Source organism: Sphaeramia orbicularis, chromosome 12, assembly GCF_902148855.1.
Source record: "Sphaeramia orbicularis chromosome 12, fSphaOr1.1, whole genome shotgun sequence".
Taxonomy (NCBI): domain Eukaryota; kingdom Metazoa; phylum Chordata; class Actinopteri; order Kurtiformes; family Apogonidae; genus Sphaeramia; species Sphaeramia orbicularis.
Genome location: NC_043968.1, coordinates 60,915,897 through 60,928,335, shown reverse-complemented (window position 1 = coordinate 60,928,335; position 12,439 = coordinate 60,915,897). Strand labels below are relative to the sequence as shown.

General features: G+C 38.0%; 1 protein-coding gene across 1 annotated transcript in view; it reads right to left on the bottom strand.

The window, feature by feature from the left end:
• Window positions 1–11,754, bottom strand: part of large1 (LARGE xylosyl- and glucuronyltransferase 1) — a 216,217-nt gene extending 204,463 nt beyond the window's left edge. The window contains exon 1 of the mRNA XM_030148506.1: window positions 11,159–11,754. The gene's annotated coding sequence lies outside the window, so the exon portion shown is untranslated. The remainder of the gene's footprint in view (window positions 1–11,158) is intronic.
• Window positions 11,755–12,439: the final 685 nt, after the last annotated feature.

The window sequence follows — 12,439 nt, the reverse complement described above, 5'->3', positions numbered from 1 at the left end:
GAAAACCCTACTTGCAGTGATATATTAAATACTGAAACTGATGACTGTTGGGTTATCATCAAAAAACTCCCCCGTCAATTCAGAGCCTCTTGGATGGTCTGTGCTCTTTCAAACAGAAACATAAGTTCTTTCCCAACTGCGAGTTTCACACCACCACTTTAAGATACAAACAAGTACCTCATTAAAAGTTAAACACACCAAACTACCTGTTGCTGCCACTATTTAATCAAGGCATCTCTTCTATTGCATCACTTAAAATATGTTCCCAAGAGACCTTAAATTCTGACTGTTTCGTGTGTGTTTTCATATATCCACAGACAAAGTGTGGAGATAGGACTAGCTATGCAACACTACTGAATTTGTTCCATTTGGGTAAGTTAAAAGGGACAATAAATAGTATTTTTATTTCTACTTTATCAAATGTTTAAGAAATGACCAAAACTTTTGATCAGAGTGTTTAGAATAGAGAGCTTAGGAGTTAAGACAAAAATTGTGAAATTAATCTATTTACACCCACATTCTGGGGTACACCACAACAGGGAGTAGTGAGTCATTGTTGATCTCCTATGGTGAGGAAAACTACCACCACAAAGCCATTGAGCACATCAGAAAGTGACCAGATGGGATGAGTAGTACTAAGATATAACTTTTATAAGTCCAAGAAAGTGATGAAGTAATAAAACCTAGAAATGCTGTTAATGTTTTTACCATTGGATGCAGCTCTAAATTAAGAGTTTTTGATGATACCATAATACCGATGTGTGTAAACAGTGAACTTTATACTTTACTAAGTGAGTGACACAGTCTGTGGATACATAGTGTTAATTTGTTGGTGGTTTTGGTAGTCCTTGGTGTGTTCTGGTACAAGACTTCCCCCTGCTGTTAAGAGGTTGGAATATCAATACTGCATATGACTTCTTTAACATCTACACAGTACACTGTGCAATGGGTAAAACGAATAAGCAGACATCAACAGCAATGACAAAATGCCTTTGACAGTCCAGAGTTAACATTAGGTCTTTTAACAATGATCACTCATCTTTTTTAAAATTAACTTGCTTTGTCGTTCTGTCTCATATTCCCATCGTGTCAGTTTGTCCGTGTGGATACAGGGGACAGGAAACAATGCAGCTAATAACAGAAACTCTCAAAACCAAAGCACCAGTGAGCCTGAATCATTTTCTGTATACCAGTAGTTTAATTAAAAATATGGCCTAGAGACATTATGACCCATTTAAGGGCTTTGTAAACCTTACCTTGAGTTGTAACACACGCACACACACACACACACACACACACACACACACACAGTACTTTGGTACATCTCTGGAAATATATTAAAATGTATCTCCTGCATTTGTCTTATACGGCTGAAATTCTGGAATACAAGAAAGAAAATCATGTAAGTATAGTTAATGTTTCAGAATATGTGGAGTGATATGGCATAGAACAAAGGACAGATCATCCTGAGATCACAGGCTTTACTCCACTGGTGAACAAAAGATGAAAAAAAAAAAAAAAAAATCTCAATCTCCAGTGTCATGTCTAAATTGAGAGGGCAGGCCTATCCAATAATAACAGTAAAGATTCCATGTGGTTTCCTGATGGAGTCTACAGAGGTTGTCATTCAGCTGAGTTCAGTACACCCTGCCTCATACACTTGTTTCTTCAGAATTGCTGCATCCAGTCATACTAGTGTTTCCCTAAATGAACAGGTCGACTGCATGTTTCAGGAAGCTGCAGGAGAGTTTTAAGTCAGCGTGAAACACGTACACTGTCTAAGGTCAGAGCCGTGTAGCATGTCCTACCAAGATGGGACTCTATGGCTTAATCCCAATTCACCCCTTGGCCCTCCTCCATACCCCTACCCCTCCATTTTGCACGTTCATGTGAAGGGGTAGGGGTGTCCAGATTTTGGATGAGTTGGAGGGAAAGGGCTGAGGGGGAGGACTGTTCGGCCCTCAAAATGGAGATTTTTCAGGACCACACTACAAATGGAGGGGTATGAGAAATCTCCCATAATTCTTTTCAAATCATCGGCAAGATGGAAGTAAACACAGCAAAAACGTGCAAAAGTGTGATGAAAAACTCACAAATGTAAGTATTTTCTTCGTAAACAACTTAATCATTTAGTTGATTGTTTAATGCCGTTTCAATGTGTTATAGACCGCATCTCTGTGGTTTGTGGTCGATAGCTGCAAAAAGATGACCAAAGCCCATGCAACAGAGACAGTTACAACTGTTGACAGCATGGTGAATTCTTGAATTTGTTAAACAAAGTTGTCGCATCTGCTGATGAAGTAAAAGGTCTCGAAGGGTTGTCTCATTTCATAGGGGAATGTTTCAACCCCTACCCTTTGCAACTACATTTCAAGGGATAGTGCCAAGTGCAGGGGCCAAGGGGTAGGGGAGAGGGGGAGGGCCAAGGAATGAATTGGAATTAGGCCTAAAACATGAATTTTCAGCTCAGACACCCATCAGGTGCTATATTTTCCATCAGTGTTTAATGATTTCAACTTATTTTTTTAAAAAAGCAAAACAACAAAGGAATAATCCACCACCGCAGAGACCTCCAGCGTGGATTTGTTTTCTAACAAACTATCAGCAGCAGGGTGCAGTGGTGGGAAAGTGGTGAGGGATCATGTTGTTATGTTGCTGCACTCGTGTTTGACACAGTTTTAAACACTAAACACAATCAGAGTTGGTGAGAGATCAAAAGGGTCTATACTGTGAGTGCACAGAATCTGATGAACTCAACCTACTGTAAATCACAATTAGCTTAATTGTCAGATTTGCCTCAATAAATCCAAACATACATGTACACAGACTTAGTGATAGATTGTTTATTGACTGACAGACTCCTCACTTTGTCAGATGCAAACAGACTCACAATGCTGTGTTTACCAGCAGACAACCAACTGTTTCTTTTTGGAGTTTGCTCCAAAAAAAAAAAAAACTGGACCACTGCTGATAAAATGCTCTGACTGACTTTATAACAGGCAGCTGGCCGCCCATGGGTTTTTGTGACATTTTAAAACAGTTATTGTGCCAATAGGCAGTTAGTGCAGAGGCCGTAACATGACATGGTTATATTCTGTGCAAGCTTCACACTCCTGTTTAAATAAAATCCCTCTAGTGCTCTAACAGGAATCTGGTAGTCACAATAAATTCAGGGAGGGACATGCCATCACACCGTTCCAATTAGCTTCAGCAAATGGCTTATTTATCGTGTTTTCTTCAGCGTAGTGGCATTCAGGAGATAGCACAAAATATCTATTCAGATGAAGAGGTGACAAAAACCGAAACATGTTTTTTCAACCATAAACTTATATATGACCCCACTGTGAGGAAACACATTACAGGTGGTGCATGCAAAGGGATTCTTTCCTTTATTGCATTGTTTTGTGGCACAAAAAAACCCACAGTAATCAAAACCTTCATAGCACATGACATGAAAAGATTTTAAAATTCTATGCCCTAACCAGAAGAAACCACAAAACAATGTTACTTTCTATTACTACCTGTTTTTGTGATGCATGGTTGCTTGTTTTATTGTGACTTGATATCACTGCAAATGAGGGTTACCTCACAATGCTTTCAGAGGTAGAAATAAAGGTTGATGATGATGAATACAAAACATAAAAAATCCAGTCTTAAAAAAATGCACAATGTTATTTTATGGTAATTCCATCAAGAACTACAGCTAAAGCTTCTGTAATGCAAAATGTGGAATTTTTCTTTGAGCAGTCTGGTGGTCCTGGAAAGAACACCTATTCCCCATCACAAAGGATGGCAATGTAAAGCAGTGAAAATGCTCCAAAATAGCATTAGTGCTGGGTGGCATGAGCAAACGTTTATATTTTGGAATTGCAAATGTAGAAAAATACAATCAGTATTTTTTAAGCTTTTGGTATCCGTACTGACAGGATGTTTTACTGCATGACTGGACCTTTACGTAGATTTTAGGGACTGAAATAATACAATAAACACAGCCTGGCCCAAAAAACAAAAAACGAAGTATTCCACTAATATTCAGCCTTTAGCTTTGATTGTACAATGCATTTGCTGTGGTATTGTTTAGATAACCATATGGTATGTCACAAATTTATTTCCATCATTTTTTGAACACATAAAATTTCTAAACCTAGACTTGACAAACTGAAGCAACCCCAGATCATAACACTGCCCCCAAAGGCTTATATTGTAGACACTAGGCATGATGGGTAATCTCTTCATCCTGCTCTCTTCTCACCCTGGTGTACTCATTGCTGTGGAACAGGGTCAATCTGGACTCCTCAGACCACATGAACCTTTTAAAACCCTGTCAGATCTTTATGCTCTCTATCAAACTGACGGTTGTTTAAGAAATGAGAAGCTACTCTTTGCATCAGTTAGAGCTAAGGACCTTAGCTGAAACTTATTAATGACTACAGTAATTATCCAAAGGAAGAATCTGAACTATTTGCTTTGTTAAATCCAGGTGAGGACTGAATTTGTTCCCGATGTCAATACAGGGTGTCCCATAAGTCTCCATACATAGGAAAAATAAACGTTTCTTGACATAAACCATTTTTATTTATATAATATGCTCTATATGACTGCCATTTTGTCGGGAACACATTTCAATGCGTGTCCTCCACTGCTGAAGAACTATAAAGAAGAAATATAAAGAAATACATGTTAGAACCATATATGTATGGAATGTATTATGTCTCCTATGTATGGAGACTTATGGGACACCCTGTAGTTCAACATGGCCAATATAATAACATAAAAGTCTTTTTTACTTGTTTAGCTTTAAATGTCGTCAAATTTCCTTTGTATAGCTAATATTAATGTTACTTAGAGCCATTTCAATAGATTAAAATTATGTAATGTTGAGATTCATCAGTGTACGCTATTTTCATTGAGTTACCTGTTGGTGAAATGTTATGAGCGACACCTTAATAGTCACGCAGTGTGAACATTTAGGGCTTATATTGTGAAAGAAGAGATGTGGAGCAGTATTGTGTAGCAAATTACATTTTCTGCTGTTATTCTGATTGAAAGACACACAGAAATGTGTAAAAGCTGGTTGTTTGCGCTGCATGCACCGATGCCAAAAAGCCTTACTCCATAATGTCATGGGACTGGGTGTCACATCAGATGGTCATATCGAATATGCATGGTATCTACACAATTCGGTCAGGGGCAAAGATATTTAAGTTTGATACAGAGCTGTGGTGGTGTGTGGTGGTGTGTGGTGGTGTGTGATTATGTGTGCGATTGTGCAAATGGATGAATGTGCCACACTCTAGAGTGCTCTGAGTGCCATTAAGGTAGAAAAGCACTATATAAATACTGTCCATTAACCTCCCAGTTAAAGTTAAAAAGTCATGGTCAAAGACAGTGATTTACACTTTCATCGTGTAACATACTGCACACTGCAAAATGCCACGAGTTGAGGTTGAAAATGTGTCTAAAAATAACTAAAGCTGCGTAGGACATATCCAGCGGTACGAGCGATTCGTGGACTCCACCTCCTCATGTGCAGAGGTCAAACTGTTCCTCTATCTGCACCATCAGTCATAATACAGCTGTTTGAGGCGTATCTCCAGCAGAGGGGCATTAACTTCCAGAATATCTCCAGTGATTACGACATGATGAGCGCTTCACCTGAAATGTGACTGTTTAATGCCGCTGGGCCTGAACGGGTGGATCAATGAAGCAGTGGACACAACAGGCTTGTTTGCTGTTCAAGCATATATTCCCCTGAGAACCAGTTCCCCCCTCATTAATGAAGACAAACAGACATAATACTGATACAAGTCTCCAGGGACAAGAGGAGCTCCTGTCTGTCTTCCAATCATCTCCATAATACCAGAGGGAAATTAACTATCAATCTAAAGGCTAAACTTTAAACAAAAAGGTGACAAAGTAGTAAAGAGGAGTCTGTACTGTCCTTAATCATTTATAGGGCACTCATAGAAATCCTATGAAATTCTAAATTTCAATCTTAGTGTGATATTAGAGAACATAAGACTATTACTTTTGGGACTTTTTTTTTTTTTTTTACTGTTATGTAGAAACTCAAGGTTAATGTTGTTACCATATTTGGTTCCTTATACAAGTGACAAAAAAAATAAATAAATTAAAAAATAAAGTGGTATATATAAAAAAAAAATACAAGAAAAACACATGTAAAGTGAAAGGTACATGTATTTTAGAACATTACAACATCACTTTTAGAACACTAAACCAACATAGCCTGAGTGCAGATCCAGACCACTGTCAACATCCACATTCTCCCGTTGAACATCATTCCTTACATTAGTACCATTACTTCATGGTACCTAACAAAGCGGGTACACTCATTGTTCATGCAGAGGTGGTCCTTACAGACCCTGTAGACTACATTGGACCTGAGATTGTTGCCTAACTGTCCTCACAGGAACTATTGCTATTACTGTCCTGTAATGTATGCAGAAATGACCAAAAATAGTAATTTGCCCAATAAAGGGTTAAGTAGTTATTTTTCTGCCAACTTTTTGCTTTTACACTCTGCATTGTAACATAAAGGTCTGAATTTTCTACACCTTACAACACAGGTGTCAAACATGCAGCCTGGGGGCCAAAACCAGCCTGCCAAAGTTTCCCATCTGGCCCGCAGGATGAATTTGCAAAGTGCAAGTTAGGGCATTGAACTGAAAAATAATATCATAATAACAACACCAATTTTTTCTCTTTGATTTAGTCCAAAAAACATTAAATTATGATAATAGTTACATTAAGAAACTATCCTTTAACAATAAAATGTGCATAACCTGAAAAAATATGAACAACCTGAAATGTCTAAAGAAAATTAAGTGCAATTTTAACAATATTTTGCCTGTTACTAAATGTTTTGTGCCTTTGGAGATCTGATCTGTAATGCACATGCATAAATGATAAATCGAGGCATAATATTGATAAAATTGTACTTTCATTTCTTAACAAATAAAATTTTTCAGGTTATTCGCATCATTTTTGTTTGGATAGTTTGCAAATGTAAATATTGGCATAATTGAATGTTATTTTTTGCACTAAAACAATTTGGAGACGTCATTATTTATTGGCTATCATGCTATCATTTTACTGGTCCGGCCCACTTCAGATTAAATTGGGCTGAATGTGGCCCCCTGAAGAAAATGAGTTTGACACCCCTGCCTTACAACCTTTAAAAAAACCCTGCTTCTTAATTTAATCCTACCAACATCAAGACTGTTTTCAACCTCAATGGTAGTTGGAGAAATGACACGTCAAATGTGAATGATATAACTAAAAACTAACATGAAAAGGAGACTAAACTGAGAAAAAGAAGTCAAAATGAGCTCTAATCTTCTCATTTGCCCACTGCAGCCAAATTCATTATTTTCAATGCACCAATTTTATTTTAGACTGGTTTCATAGTCTTCAAGTCATATGAATATGATGTGAGGTTCACTTAGACAGGCACTACATTTTAGTTTTCCACTTTGAGTACAGGTCATAGCCTGTATTTTTTCCACTTTTGCTGCAGTAAAGAAGAATCAGTACTTATTGAAATCAGACTGAATGAAGCCTTTTCACTGTGAGGACCATTATCGCTATGCAGAAAAAAAGGTAGAAAATTCTTAATCACATGTTTAGTGAAGCCGTGCAAAATAAAGAAAACTTCAAAAAAACAAAGCAATGTCACTAAAGTTTTTTTTCCCCAGAAATCCTAACTGTTGAAATATTCCACCTGACAGCAGCACCAGCTTCATAATTGTTTTGATGTCAATGCAGTCGGTTGGATGGGGGTGATATTGCAGAAACAATTAGCTGATCTAGAGAAAACTCATTACTCATTCATGCCATTGATCAGTCAAAAACAGTGATCATTATCCAGCAAATTGCTGCTTTATTGTGTTTCATATCATGATAAACTGAATCCTAGGAGGTCATTCTGAGTCTTATAATTGATTAGATGATAACAGAAATGGATTCAATACTATTTCAATAAAATCAATTAACCTTAAACTCACTGCCATGGCATGAACCTCTCGTAAGTACGTTCTACACATCTCAGTCTACAGTAATCGCTTCAGATAGAAGACAGTCTGAAAACTATGAATGCCATCATGTTTCACAATTTCCTGCAGTTGTACAGACAAAAACATTTCTCAAGTATCAACTATATGATCAGATTACTTGCAGCCCTATTGTGGGAGCTTCCAGTGAATAATTCTCATTAATTCTGACATTTAGAGTAAAAATTAATTGGAAAAAGACAATCACTGATGAGTTGCTGCTGTTGTAACGATGGAGCATCAGGTGGAAACAGCCATTACAAAAGCAAATAAACGGAGGGTGACTTCCTTTATGGATGGAGAAAACTGTCCTTGCACATTTTAAAAGGGGACAGTGGGGACAAATGGATTTTGACACAGCTGAACGATAGGTTTTCACCAGAATGCACTGAATTGGATCGAAATATCTGAACATATTTATTGTATTACATGGTTTTAGGAAAAAAAAAATCAAAATAGTTTATTTAAAGCAATAATAATGCATTTGACATATGTAATAACCAAGGCTTGGCTTCGGTACCACTTAATGTAGTTTATTTAATACCAATGAATACACTTTAAACAAAACTAAACATACATTTCATAATATGGTACGAATCTTTCAGTTTCCCTTTTTAGGTCCTCTGCATTTTATACCCTCACAGTTTGACGATTTTATACATAGTTTAATGACATTAAATCTACATCTATTTACTGGAGTTGTATCTGTTAATCTGCACCAATAGAACACATTACAAAACTAGGAACAAACGTTGGCACAGATAGTGCATGATGGATAATAATAGGTTTCTGCATGGAAATCATTGATTTTAAGTTAAAATAATACCTCAAAAGATAAAAAATTGCCCACATTTTTTACTTTAGTGTGATGTTCAGTCATTCAGACCTTTTTATTTGTCTATTTGTTTAGGTATTTATTCCTTTAACCCACATACTGTTTCCAGACAATTCCCTCCAGACAAACACTCTGCATTTTCATTGTCAAAATATTAGGGAGAGGAGTGTGGATCACATTGACTGATTAGCTGTAAATCGACTTTTCTGTGTTACAAACCACTGCTAATATGGTAACCTTTAAATACCCACAACCGGTCAACCTCTACTATTTACAATGTGGTTTAAATGAAGTTGTCTGTTTCAGCACCATGACATTTTCTCCACTCAAATCAGTTTTAGAACATAAAACCAAACCTTTGCACCACAGCCAGAAGTTATCTGTACACAATACATACCGGTCTACAGTTTTTGTGATCATTTTATCAGCCTCAAAGGTATGAAGTGCCAAAGCTTACACAATTTGACGAGATTAATTGGAAAAAAAATTACTAAAGTGCTTAATAGCTAATGTTTTCAGATGTATGATTAAGTGTTCTTACATATATACATAGGGTTATGTACATGTATATAATAGGTTAATAAATCTTACACATTAAGGTCGATGCTTACTATGCAGCTCTGTCTCTAATAAAGTCAGGCAGTTCATTTACAACAGGCATCTTGCATTTTCTTTGTCAAATTTTTGTAGGAGGGGTGTGGCTGACTAACTGTACACCAACACTTCTCTATTACAAACAATTGTTAATATAGCAACATTAAAAAAAAAAAAAAAAAAAAAAAGCTATTGGCAAACCTCTACTCCACTATTTACTACAATGGGGTATAAATGACGTTGACCATTTCTGCACCTTGACATTTTCCTCACTCAAATCCCTTTTACAAAATAAAATAAAACACAACTAGAACTTATCTGTGAACAAAAGACACTGGTCTATTTTTATTTTTTTTATTTTTTTTTTGTTCTTTTAATCTGCTTCAGAGATACAATAAACTAAATCTTACATATTTTGATAGGATTGGAAAACGTGACAAAAACGCTAATTGGCTAGTGTTTTAAAGATATAAAATACAGTGTTAGGTATGGGTATTTGTGTGGTTTTTTATGCCTTTTCTAGAGGTGGTATAGACAGACTGGAAAGAGAGGATGAAACGGGGGAGGGGGGGGGGGGGCAAGAACCTGGGTTTGGAATCCAACCAAGTTTGGTGTGATAATCTCAGGCGCCTCATATATACACAGCTTTATGTACAGAATGAGTTAATACATGTTACACTGGAAAGATTCTGAACAGTGAATGTGTTCAAATGTGCAGACAACGCTTTAATTGCATCTCGCAGGCATTCATAAAATTTCACATTTGATCATATACTGTGCATTGAAACTAACACTTTTGACTTCATTTACCCCATTCTGGGATAGTTTCACAACTTTTATTCTGGAGGCGTTGTGCATGTAGTCCAGTGATAACATGTAAAAGCTACGTGATGCATGCAAATCTTTGCTGATGAAATTTGGTATTAATCGACATGACATGCATCGATACAGATTAAATTTAGCATCAAGCTTTAAGACTGACTGTTTCTAGTTACATCATCTTTGTTTTAATTACTTGTGAGACTCATCAGAACCATGTTTTGTTATGGGCTTTTTTTTGTTGTTGTTGCAAAAACCTCATCTTATCTTTTCTTACATTTATTGATCACTTATTGCAGATGTGTTTATCGGTGCAACTATTGCCATTGAGCTCGTGCCAGGGTTACATATGGCTGTAGAAGCAGTCGCGTGCACCCCAGCAGCACGCGCGGGGATAACAATTAGCATACTTCCAAAAAGAGGCTAAAAGAAAAACACTATTTCAACACAATATGCAGTGTTTTTAAGAGTCGGAATGTGGCTGGGGTACAGCTCAGCGGCAGGTTGACCGTACCCATGTCCCGTTAATCCTCTAATCTCATCTATTTAGTGTTGTTTTGGAAAAGGGGGGATTACAGGACCATTTTTGCCCCGGTTTCAGTGTGTTTGGATATTAAACCCACCGCTACCCCATCTCCCTGTATAACACAAAACAAATACGGGAATCTCACAAGGATCACTTTTAAGGTGATGGTAACAAGTGAAAAAAAAAAAAAAACAAAAAACACTCAAGTCGTGCCAAAAATATCGCGGGGGCAAGCGGTTTAAGGCAGCAGGAGTGGGGCTGGTGAGGTAAGGTCGCGGAGCTAGTCGGTCGTAAATAACTGCGGATGCCACTCACCTGATGCAGAGAGGCTTCAAACTGCTGATTTCTACCGCCTCGGTCAAGTAAATCCCCCGGTAGCAAAGCCCACGGTGCTGCTTTAGAATAAGACTGGTGTCTGTGGGGCAGTCATAACAGTTCTTGCGCTAAAATGACACGATAGTCCGCCGCTGACTTGTTCCATATAGTTGAAGCTTTTTATCCGGTCCGCGAGCTCCAGCCGTTAGCCCCGGTAACTAGCAACAAAAGCCGAGCCGTTATTTCTCCTGCGGGCTGGATAAAGACTTAAATCTCAGAGAGGTTTGTGGCTGCGTCGACACACAGCAGCTCCGGTCTACTCTCAGTCTCATTAATAGCGGCGGGTCCGGATTACTGTGACCAGCAGGCAGCGGCACACAGTCAACGAGGAGAAACACAACACACGGCGGCCTCGACAGCGGGGACTCGGCCGGTGCCGCTCCGGAGCTCGGTTGGTTCGGCTGCGCCTTCAGGCTGTCCGGTAGAGCAGATATCCCTTCCTCAGAGGTATTCCAGTATCGTCCAGGTCCTGGTTGTGTCTGAGTTTTCGGCCTCAACACAGCAGCTCTTTCTTCCTGACAAGCAAGCAGGCAACGACCAATCACAGCGCAGCATTCAGGGAAGGGACGGCGGAAAAGAAGGACTGGATTAAGACGGACCGGAGTCTGAGCTGAAGACAGGCAGGGGTCCTCAACTGCCTCCAAAGCGGGGCCAGACCAACCAGTGGGATTCGTGGATGGTAAATAATGAGATACGGACTCTCATTGGACCCCTCGCTTCGTTAATTTATTTAAAACTATTCATCACATCAAATGAAATATTAATGGAATTAAAACTAGATTTACAGATCCTCTACAAAGCATGGCCTGAAAATTAAGGGCAACATTCTTAACTCCCCATCTTTGTTTTTATATGAATAAATCGGAACTGGGATAGGCTCCAGTATCCCAGAGACACTAAATGAATGAATGAATGAATGAATGAATAAATAAATTCTGGTTTAGACCAGCTCTAGATGTAAAGTGTCATGACTGAACTTTTGTTATGATGTGACACTATATAAATACATTTTGTTAGATAGATAGATAGATAGATAGATAGATAGATAGATAGATAGATAGATAGATAGATAGATAGATAGATAGATAGATAGATTGATTGATTGATTGATTGATTGAGTGAGTGAGTGAGTGAGTGAGTGAGTGAGTGATTGAATTTTTGAATGAAAGAATGAATGAATTTGCCATGAAATGTTTTTCAAATTACTGAACAGAGGTTATT